The sequence below is a fragment of the Taeniopygia guttata genome, chromosome 3 (assembly GCF_048771995.1).
Source record: "Taeniopygia guttata chromosome 3, bTaeGut7.mat, whole genome shotgun sequence".
NCBI lineage: Eukaryota > Metazoa > Chordata > Aves > Passeriformes > Estrildidae > Taeniopygia > Taeniopygia guttata.
Window position 1 is genome coordinate 89,622,221 of NC_133027.1, and position 11,439 is coordinate 89,633,659.

The following is an 11,439-nucleotide window of genomic DNA, read 5'->3' on the forward strand; positions in this document are numbered from 1 at the left end:
CCAGGAATAAGCCAGAGATTTGCACATCTACCTGATGGGAATAATTAATTAATTGTTAATTGTTACTAATAACTGAGGTCCTGATCTCGCAGACAGGCACACACACACTTAGACTTAGGACATCCAAGCACACAAGAGTAAGGCACTGGCAATCACTTCCAAGAGTGATGCTACCAGAGCCTGAGAGCATTTTAAACACACACAAATTCCCAGTCCCTGCAGAACATCTCATGGCAGAGGGACACGCTGGAGGAAAGCAGGATTTGGGAAGGCACAAGCACAATGCCAAGCAAAAATGTTTCATTTCAGCACCTTGGCTGGAGCATCCCCATCCCCCCTGGAGAATTTTGGTTGCTCAGACAGCTGAATCCCACCAGCCCAGGCCTGACCCTGTATCCAGCTCCTCAGGCATGGCTTTGGGAAGAGGCAGCAGCGATGCCCAGGGAGGGATGCTCCCAAGGGTAAGGCAGGGGGCTGTTTATGCACCAGCTTGGCAGAGAGCCAGGAAGAGCAAGCAGGTCTCAAAATTATTCAGAGCACAATTAAAACACATCTTTACAGGCAGAGACATTTGCATGGAAAACAGCAGAGAAAAATTTCCCCTCCAGTCCCTGGTTTGGCGGGGAGAGTGTGAAATGATCGGGTTAAGACATCTCAACCTGACACCTCAAAATCCACCTGGCAGTGGCCTTAGTCTTAGGCTTCACATTTTTCCCAGTGATTTCCAGCCAACCAGCTGGGCATGGAAGAGGTGACCCAATCTTGGAGCAGATATTTTTGGAACTGATAATGCCCAGACTGACACAAAAAGTGAGATATTATCATATCATGGAAGACACACAGTCAACCAACATCAAGGAGCAGGACCCACAACCCTGAGCAAGAAAATCTGCAGAACCACTAGTAAAAGATGCCGCTTTCCAGGGAAAACAACAATCCACCTGAGGAACATAACAGGGGAATTGAAGGAGTCAGCACCATATTTGAGGGGGTAAATTCAAACAACCAACCCAGGAGAAGGTTACAAGGGCTTTAAATGATATTTGCATTGAATTAGAAAGTAATAATTAAAGTAGGGAATCATTTGAAAGAAACTACACTAATTCTGCCTTCACAATAATTATCTCACCAGAATTTCAGAGGCTGAATTATTTTCTATTGGATTTACAATTAATTTTGTAAAAAATAACAAATCCTCCCTAAGACGGAGCATGGTACTATAATGATAGCACTTGAAAGTGGCACGCAGGCATTAAACCACCTGATATTACCAACACTTCTGTAAGGTAAGGAAGCACTGTTATCTGTTTGGGAAGCATATAGATAAGGGAGTTGATGTCTGCTTTTAACCAAAGCTGGGCAAACTTGTCCCAGTCATCCCAGAGATCTTAATCACCCATGACACACATTTGATCCAGTGCCAGTTCGAGACTGTTTCAGGTCCTTGGCAAAGCAAGAATTAACATCCCTGGAAGAAGCGTGGCCATCCTACCTCAGAATCTCCATCCAGGAAAACTGCTGTCAGCAATCCTTCTCCAACAGCACCTTGGGAAATAGGGCTTGCTCAGAAATATAGTTCATGGAGAAGGGAGGATGACCACAGAGGGCAAACATAAACAGAAGGATGAACCCAGCTCATTATGGGCTTCTCTCAGCCAGGTCTTCAAACAAAAGATGAGTCTTTCTAGAGGCTTGGAACAGCATAACCCAAATGAAAGCATCGCCCTCCGAGCCAGCATCCTGGAGTGCAGCTGTTGGGGAACACCTCTGGTGATACCCAGAGCGTCCCACACACTCTCCAAGCATTGACCCTTGGGTTATTCTTGGGTAATGGCAGGGGTTTAGAAAGCTGAGCTGTGGAGGGGATCATGGATGTGCTCAGATATGTATTAATTAGAATTCCTGCACAGTTTTCTTCTGTTAATTATAGCTTAATTTGATTGCTTAATAGCTCTGGTTTTCATAATGTTTAGCACCTGTTGTAAATTGCACAAGATAAATTGTCTTCTACCATCTACACTGTTTACTCCTAAAAATTTTCATTTTCCTTTCAGCTCCTGGCTTTGGATTTGAGCTGTTGGCTTTTCTCATCTCTGGCCTTTTCACCAAAGAAATCTCTTTTCTTTCTTTTTTCTTTTTTCTTTTTTTTTTTTTCTTTTCCAGTGGGCTACCTAGCCACCAAAGGGGGTTTCCATTAAATACTTTCCCAAAAGTGAGGATTTTCTAGAGTAATAATGGGTAAAGAGATATATCCACACACCACAGAGCATGAAAATGCTGACCCATGGTATTATACAGACTTTCACTCATGGGTCATCCTTCTTCACCGTTGTTGTACCCTTCTCCTTTTCCAAGGTGAGGGGGGAATGTTCATCCTTCTCTCACAGGATTATTAGACAGAAGCAGAGGCCCTGCATCATTAATTGATTTCTTCCATACATTGTGCTATGATACAATTTTTCAAGGCTGTGCATAATTGTGTTCCCTGTGCCACTGCTCTATGTTCTGTCCTTGTCATATTGTCATTGAAGGCTGATTCCACCCTCTGTAATTGGAGATGTTCTACTTTTGGACAAAGGTGTGGGGGCAGCTCAGGGGAACAGCGCTGACATTTACTTCATCAATTTATTTTTATTGTTCCTACATTTATTGCAGCTATAACAGCCCTTTAATAGTTATATCTCCTCCCTGTAGGGTATTCTGGTATTTGAAATTTTTTTAACTCATTTGTTCTCATAGATAACAGTAAAGTGCATTTCACGCTAACCTTTAGGTTTCAATCTTCTCTCTTTCTTTGGCTCCGAAGCAGTTGCAGCTTTAAACTTTTACTGCATTGCCAGTCTAAAGGCCACCACCACCGAGTCCATTCTAGCACTGAAGTAACCACAAATTAGTGGTCCTGAAAATTTCAGGGAGGCAAGTCCTAAACCCTGAGTGCTGCTATTACCATAACTCAAACTTGGCCGTCCTTTTAAAAGAGGGGGGAGAAAAATACAGTAAATACTCACATTGAGTCTCCTTTTACAGTCTTTAGTCAAACAAGGGGCGATAATTGCATCTTTATGACTGGCAACGAAACTGACTCTGCCACCTCCCAGCTGGTGCCCTTCAGCACCCACACAGGCAGCAAAAGGCTCGAAGCTCAGACAAAACCGTGCCTGAATCCCACAGGTTTCCCCATGCCATCTTCCCAGACTGACTTTTCCCCCCTCTCACCAGTTTTATCACACTTGCTGCTCAAGCTATGGCTAAACAGCACCACAGAAAACAAATTACTTTTGATAATTGACCCATGGGTCGGTGTCAGCAGATGATTTTTGCTGTTCGAGATGTCCAGAAGGACAGCACATTTTGCTGTAAACACCCAAATCTGTGCTGTCACCAAGGGAATGTCAGCCTTTTGTCCTTTTTTAAAATGGAAGGTCCTGGCAGAACCATTTCCAACTCTACCTACCCAGCCCCACTCATTTATTGCACAGAGATGCTCTTCTTCCTTAAAGCCTCTTTGCTTAAAGACACTGCCAAGAAACAGCTTAATTAAAGTGAACGGAGACATTTGGAGCAAAATCAGGCCAGGTAGATAAGCTAGAAATGAGACAATAAAGGAGAGAGAACAAGTACTTAAAAGAGTGAAAAGCCCATGGATTTTTAATGGAATTTACTTTAACACCCATCCAACAAGGCCCACTAGAGAAAACAGGATTGATCACCTAGCTCAGCGCTCAACCCAGAATGGCCCAAGAATTAAACTCCTTGTTTTTCCAGGTCTGGTTTTTTTTCTGATCTCTGGCTTTTTATATACTCATTATTCATGCATCAAGTTGAGTTCATGCACTCAAAATGTGAGATGCTGCAGGAGGACTCCCACTCAATGGGGGCAAGGGCACAGAACCACCCCTGCCAGTCTCAAAAGTGTAATCTTCACTTGAGATATTGCAAATTTTTCCTTTACTAGAACGAAAAAAAAATAAAAATCATGGAGAAGAAATACTTAAAAATAAAAATTCAAGTGTTCAGCCCTATCCTTCCCCTGTATTTCAATTCTGAGCTTCCAGAAACACTTGCAGGTGACAATCCTGTGGCTTCCCCACATGAAGCACCCCAGAGCACCCCACAGGGCTCTCCTAGATGGATCATTGCTTGCCATTAATAAGACAAAGAGCTTCTCTCAGTGTGATTAAAACTGAGTCTGGAAGTAACAAGTGTAAATTAAAGCACCAATTCAGTGCTATTGGTTGAAACAATATTTGTGTATCTGTTTCGCAGAAACCTTAGTGGCACTTATTTATGAAAAAAAAAACACAGAGGAGGAAGGCAAAAGGGAGGAAGGAGCTTCAGGAGAGGCTTGCTCATAATTTTTAGACTTTGTGTCACCTGAACACTCTCAGGAAGTCATAAAAAATAATTTCATGCGAAAAGGGAAGGAGGTTTTCCAAAAGCTTCTGAGAAACAGACAAAAGAAGTTATATTAAATTGCTGGCATTGCAAGAGTTTATACTTGCAAGTCAAAGCAAGTCTTCAAATATTCGGTTTGATAATTTTAATTCAATTTAAGAACTCAGCAAAATTTAATTTTATTGATAATGAACTTGCACTTAACTTGAGCAGCTTGGGTTTTTTTGAAACAGCCAACTGTTTTCTGAATTTCAGCAGATCTTGCTGCATACTCGAGCAAAGCAAGAAACTGAGTGTGGAATTTTCAGGCAGCAGAAGCACTGGGGTGTTGCAGCCGTTCCCTGCAGCAGGTGATATGGAGCGGGCATACATTGCAATCCCCTTAACCATTCACTCACAAATAATAATAATAATAAAAAAATGTCTGGGTTTTTGGGTTGGTTTTGTTTTAAGTACATCACAGGTTCTGTTTCTCCTGAACATCCCAGTTTGATGAGAAAGGTAACAAAATTCAGAGAGGTGAAGAAGAAAATTAAAGCAAAGGCAACCGGTCACAGACAGAATGTGTAATGAGGGAAAATGGCCATTATAACCATATTGAATTTGTGCTGTTACCCTTCATTTAAGTCTCTGTCATACTCTCCATCAGGATCCTCCCAGTAGTTTGATTCCAAAGGGTTTAAAATTAAACCACAAAAAAATTGCTGTCATTCCACATTTACCCCCTGCTCACAGTCAGGGCTGTGCTCACATTTCTAAAACTGACATTGATTTCAAGCTTTATTTATTTATTTGGAGGAGAGATCTGAAAAAGCAAGACCAGAAATTGAAGCTGAGTTTACATCAGGTAAATCACTTTTCTGACAGTAAGTGTTCCAACCTGGTAGGATTTTTAATTCCAAGACTTTTCTTGTGTGGCATGAGAGCAGTGGTTTATTTTAAACTAGAGTTACAAAACCAAAACCCTTTGGTGCCTGACTGGCCCTAAGCTCAGCAGCTTGGTTGGGCAGCATTCCTGTCCTCCCAGAAGGAATTTCATGGGATCATAAAATGATTTGGGTTGGAAGGGACCTTAAGGATCATCTTGTTCCAAACTCCTTGTCATAAGCAGGGACACCTTCCACAGGCTGCTCCAAGCCCTGTCCAACCCAACCTTGGTTTCAGCAGATACTTCTGAGCTCAAGTATCCTTTCCTTAAATTGTCCTTTTCGGAAGAAATTTTCCTTGAGGCCAGATTTCTCCACAGTGTAACTTTAACCAAAGCCACTTGCATCAAACCAAGGAGAAAGTTAATATGGTTTAATTTCGGTTAAAATCAAACACACTCCTAAAGCCCAAGATATTTCTGCTTCTAAATTTTTTTTCTTTTTTGCTCCCTCCTATTCCCTATTCTGTGAGTTAGCACTACTTGGTTTAGATTTGTAGATTTTGTTCCCCCTTTTTCTTTTAACTTAGTTTTGTATTTATCATAAATTACGTTGAAGTTCACTCTTGCAACGATAACAAAAAATAAAATCCTGATTAATTTACCTGTAAAATGGTGTTTATCTGTAGAAAAGTGTTTACCTGTAAAAATGACAACATTGGTACCCCACCACATAACAATGTTGCGAATCTCAATTAATGCTTGTGCAGTGCTTTGAAGACGACACACCCCACAATCACCCAGGGTTTACTTGAGGATTTTTTGATTTTTCTGTCTTTAAGCCTTGCTGGACTATTATTGTTCAGGACAGTGCTTGACAGCACCTGAGAGCTCATGCTTTCATGGCAGATTCTAACAGCAACTGGGGCCTGACCCTGTCCCTGCAGGCTGGTTCCTCATCCCCAGCACGCTCCTGCCGCATCCTCTTTCTTGGAGAACTGAACCTCCAGAGCAAAACTGGTGGAAACTGCTCCAAAACTGGTGGAAACTGCTCCAAAAATGGTGGAAACCACACACAGAGTGTGGCTGTCATGCACACCAGGGATGACTGAGCTCAGCAAAGCAGGACTTGGGAGTTATCCTCAACACCACCAACCCTGCCGAGTTTCCCATGCAGGAATAGCCACAGTACACACTTGGAGCATCTGCTGTCTAGGAACATCTTAGACCTGCCTTTCCCTTTTGCTCCTTTCCTGTTTTTTTTTAATTTATAATTTATTAAAGATTTCAGTTGACAGGGCACTCGCTATGCTGAGCTGGAACCTCCTCATCTGAAGCACCTCCCAGTGGGCTCTGCAAAACTCCCCTTTGATTACCACACGATTAGTTTGTTCAGCTGAGGGCCTTTCTTCTCCAAGATCTTCATTGTGTCTCCTGCCTCCTATGCAGTTCTTAAGAATTTTAATGAGCCATTTTATGTCTTTCTACAAGCAGAGACCAACAAACCCGGCCCCACCCTTCTGCTTTCACTTTTAGTGTGCCTAATAAAAGTAGTGTGAGGGTTGGGTGTTGGTTTGTTGTTTTTTTTTCTTTTCTGGGGGTCATGGCTAATGGAGAATTTTATGCTGTTTCTGACATTGTTTGTGGTGCCTCCCACCAGCCTGTGTGCTCCTGAGGATTTGAAAGACGGTGACATAAATGTCAAGGGAAATGCCTCCGCTGTGTCAGGTCTAATTAGACATTTGTACTTGGGGGACAAACACCTTCCTCATAAAATTCAGAGCTCAGCCTCACTCAGCACATGCTCAGAGAGCCTTGGAAGGAGAAGGCATCACAAAAAGCACACAGACCTATCCAAACACAATATAATTTTTTCCACCACCTCCATCCCCGCTCCTGCCATGAGAGACTTCCAAATCACCAAATGAAGTTGTCTTGCTGTGTTTTACCCGACTGATTTCCAAAAATACAGAACATCTCAAAGCTCAAGACATCAAATTAGAAAACAATGAGCATTAACAGCTGCACCCATTGAGCTCCAGTTTGGGAACACAGCACAGGGTGGTTCCCCCACTGCCCCAGATTAGGAATCCACCACCAGCTGCTTATCCAGCAATTATTCCTACAGAGGATGCTCCTGCAAACATGGACCTTGGGCTCACCACGGGGTGCACCTCTGCCACCTTTTCTTCTCCATTTGTGCTTTCCCCTTAAAACAGAATTTTCCCTCCTCATTTCAGGTTGAGATGGACACTGGCAGCCCAAGAGAACCTTAATGCTTACCTCTGTCAGCCTCAAGTCTCCAGTACCATCAGAGATTTGGCAGGTCCTCTTACAGCACTCTGCAACTCTGACCTGTCTGATGCCAACAATAATTCAAAGTCTGCAGAAAGATCAACTGCTTGAGACCTCACTTGGACCAGGTACCAACAGCCATCTCTCTGTTAGGACAGGTTTATGGCAAACCATGGAGTCCTTCCTGTGGACAAGTAGGTCATTGAATCATTAAGGCTGAAGAAGATCCCCCAATTCAATCATCAGCCCAGCACTGCCATGTCCTCAAGTACCACACACACACACCTTTTAAAGGCTTCAACGTTCCCTGGGCAACCTCTTCCAACACCTGAACATCCTCCCAGTGAAGGAATTTTTCCCACCACTGTATAGATATTAGTGAAAATCTTGGCAGCAGAGCAGCGGTGGGGGAGCCCCCCCGGGGCACAGGACTGCTCTAAAGCACAGCTTTGCCTATGATCTACCTGCTCTGGCCATCACTGTGTGAACATCCAGCATCCCTCAGGACAACAGAAGGAAGAAGCCCTGCCTTTGTATCTTCACAGGTCCCTGCACACACATGTAGGAAAAAAAATAAGGTTGCAAGCTGAAAAAATGAACTCTTAAAATAGTCTCATCTTGTTCTAAGTTTTAACTTCCCCTCCTTTGTCCACCCAAATCTGAGAGAGCAGCTCCCTCTGTGGGTTTTCCTTCCCAGCTGTTTGTTTGCTGCCTGAGGGTGTACTGGGGAAGTGGAGGGGGCACCTGGCTGGCACCCAGTATCACTCAATGCTGCTCCCTCACAAGGCAGGGAGGAAGTCAAAGAGCACCACTAGCACTACCCAAAGTCAAAAGGTTTGTGCTCCCCTACCCCTGAAAATAAAATCCAAGAAGACTTTCACTTTCTGGATCTCATTTTCACAGGTAGCTCGCTCAGCTGCACCCAAATGCTCCCGGGAGTGCAAGACTCAACTGCCCTTGTGAATAAACCTCTGTGATCCTAGTGAGCACAAGTGAGGCACTGCAGAGCTCTGAGCAAACAGAACTAAGCAGTAAAATTATCTATGATACAGCTGCAGAGTCACCGTGCTCACTGCTGCAAGTGGCTTTGTACAACAGGACTCTTGCCTGGAAGAAATTAGGATTTAGTGACAGAACTTATCACTCAGGCGATTACACGGAGAGCGTCAGCAGCAGAGCAGTATCTCTCTGCCCTGCCACGAAGAGCAGGTGAATCAAAGTCAAACACATACATTCAATAAGCTTTACCATCATGAAACCCCTGCCCCCATAAAAATCACTTTCTGATCTTAGGTCAGATTAAAGTGGTCAAAGCCCACGACCCATTCCTCGGAAAACTGACTTCTGAGGGAACAGGAGATGGAAACAAGCACCACGCTGCCCTTGACATCAACAACAGGCCCATGCTCCAGGTGCTTTTAGAAAGTGGAAGTCTCCAGCCCCAGCCACAGTTGGCAGTCAGAGTGCACATGAAAGATCCTGGGCTCTGTTTCATAAGAGATGTGGTCTCAATCCTGCCTGGATTCCAGGGTGATTACCTGCCACCCACATGAGCTGTCCTCTGCTGTCCTGACTGCAGGTACCACCCATCTGCTTCCAGCCAGGATGATGAGCTCTCCTGAAATCCCAAATCCGTTTCCTTCACCCTACTGCTGCAGGGGAGCCTGCAACCAAACCTGAGCTTTGCAATCGCCCTCTACCACTGCAGCAGACCCAAAGCCCAGACCTGGCAGGGCAGGGGATTGCACAGACACAGCTGTGCCTAGGTTGGGCAAGATCCTTTGGGACATGAGCACTGGGGATTAAAATGCAAATCTGCTCATATGTTGCTCAAAAATGTCCAAGATCTGCAACAAAGAAAAGCAGAGAAGTCCTCTGAAATGCCAAAAACCTTCAGTACTTTTAAAGCCTTAGGGGGGAAAAGGATGTATATTCAGAAGCCAAGGGCCAGGACCATTTCTTTGCTTTGAAATTTTAACCAAAATCCAAGGTTCCCCTTTCTGTTCCAAATACAATGAATTACCAGACCCCAGCCCCTCCAAGCCCACAAAAACCCGAGGGTTTCCAGCCTCCCCTCTTCTGCCTGCTTTGGATGGGTACCTCACATGCCCACACGTTACTGTGTCAAGGGAGGGGCTGGTGTGAGATGCCCAGCCTAAGCCAGGAAGATGCACAGCCTCAGCTCTCGGTGACTGAGAGAACGTGCCTGGGGGAGTGTGCAAGGAGGATGAGCCATGCTGAGACAAAGAGGTGCAGCAGTGGGAGGCACCGAGGAGAGCTGCCGAAAAGGGACAGGAGTGTTTAAACAACAACCTTCTCCCCAAATGGAGAGGGCTTCTCCCACCCCTCTTTTGTTTGCCTGCACCACAGGGTCCAGATGAGGGTTGCTTGCTTGTTTGGTTTGCTTTTACATCTTACAGGACTAAATAAGTCTCCAAAACTACCTTTAATGAACCAAAAAGGTTCATTTGAAAGTCTGCTCTGTGGAAAGAGTGAGGCTGGTGGAGGGAAGGAAGTGACACAGGGCTTGCTGACCGGCAGGAGGCTGCTTTCAATCCAGCCAGAAGCCCACAGCCAGGCAAGGGGTTTCAACTGCAAGAACTGACCCACTTTTTTCCCCAAACTCTTATTTTTAGGCAGAGATAGCGTCCATGAACATCCTTCCTGCCTATCCAAACACTTGAGGCCACCCAAAAAAGGTGTTCAGCAGTGGTTATCTGCATTATTCCAGCCAAAGGATCTTCCTTCACAAGAGGGTGGGAACCAGGCAGGTTGTGTCCACTGGGATCAAGGATGAGGAAAGCTACACACGCTGTTAAATCAGAGAACTGCTCCCCAGGCCCAAACTTTGACTTTTTCCACTGTCCCGTCCCAGCACATAGGAGCTTTCCATCTCCTGGCCTGCTGAAGAAAGAGTGGGGGGGGAAACTAAAAAAAGAGGAGGGGAAAAAAGGCCATTTTTTTAACTGAAGGAAAAGCCATGCCAAGTCCTACAAGTACTGCCTGGCCAGGTGCCAGGAAATGTGTAAATTTTCGTGAGCTTGGGCTATTTTGCCAGAAGTCTGCAATGTGTCTGGACACGACTAGTTCCCCTTTGTCAGCCCCGGCCTGACCAACCAGGAAGTTTAAGAGAGAGAGAGAGAGAAAAAAAAAGAGAGACAGGCAGACACATTTCCCCACCCCCGGTAACACAATGGCTCTCCTGTAATACGTTTCATTTCTGTACCAACAACCGCAGCGGTCCCACACTTCGGGGTGGGAGGGGAGGGGGACCAGAGCTCTTTAATTCTCCAAAACCCAACTTTTTTCAGTCCCATGTTTGCTGATAACCTCCCAGCCACCCTCCCAGCTCTGCAGTGGTTATTAGCTTGGCTTGTTGCTATAAATACCAGCGTTAACTCCTTGTATTCCCCAAGGACTGAGCTGGGAAGAAAAGGGGCATTTAGGCAACTTTTTCTTCTTTTGCTTTTTCTTAAAAAAAAAAAAAAAAAGCAGACTGAGCTTCACACAACACACATTTAATAGATTTACCCAGAGTTTGAAGTGCTGGAGGTGTCTAACCTCTACCCAACCTTCCCTCCTGGCTTTGGGCTGGGGAGGGAAATACATTTAAATGCATTTAGGAAACACAGATTTCGCTGGGCTGAGAGAGCCAGGAGACCTGACTCGGCTTGCAGAAAGATCTGCTGCCATGGCAAGGAGAAGGAGGGGGAAAGGTTGCTGAGGGGACACAGGGAGGAAAGGGCAGAGTCCACTGCCACCCTTTGCTCTGCCCCACTGGTCTAACTCAGCGTCTCTCACAGCGTGGGGAGCGTTCAAGTCCATTTCACAGCTGGAGGACACACCTGCAGAGGCAGCCAAGTGTGCACAGGGGGAAGTTTAAG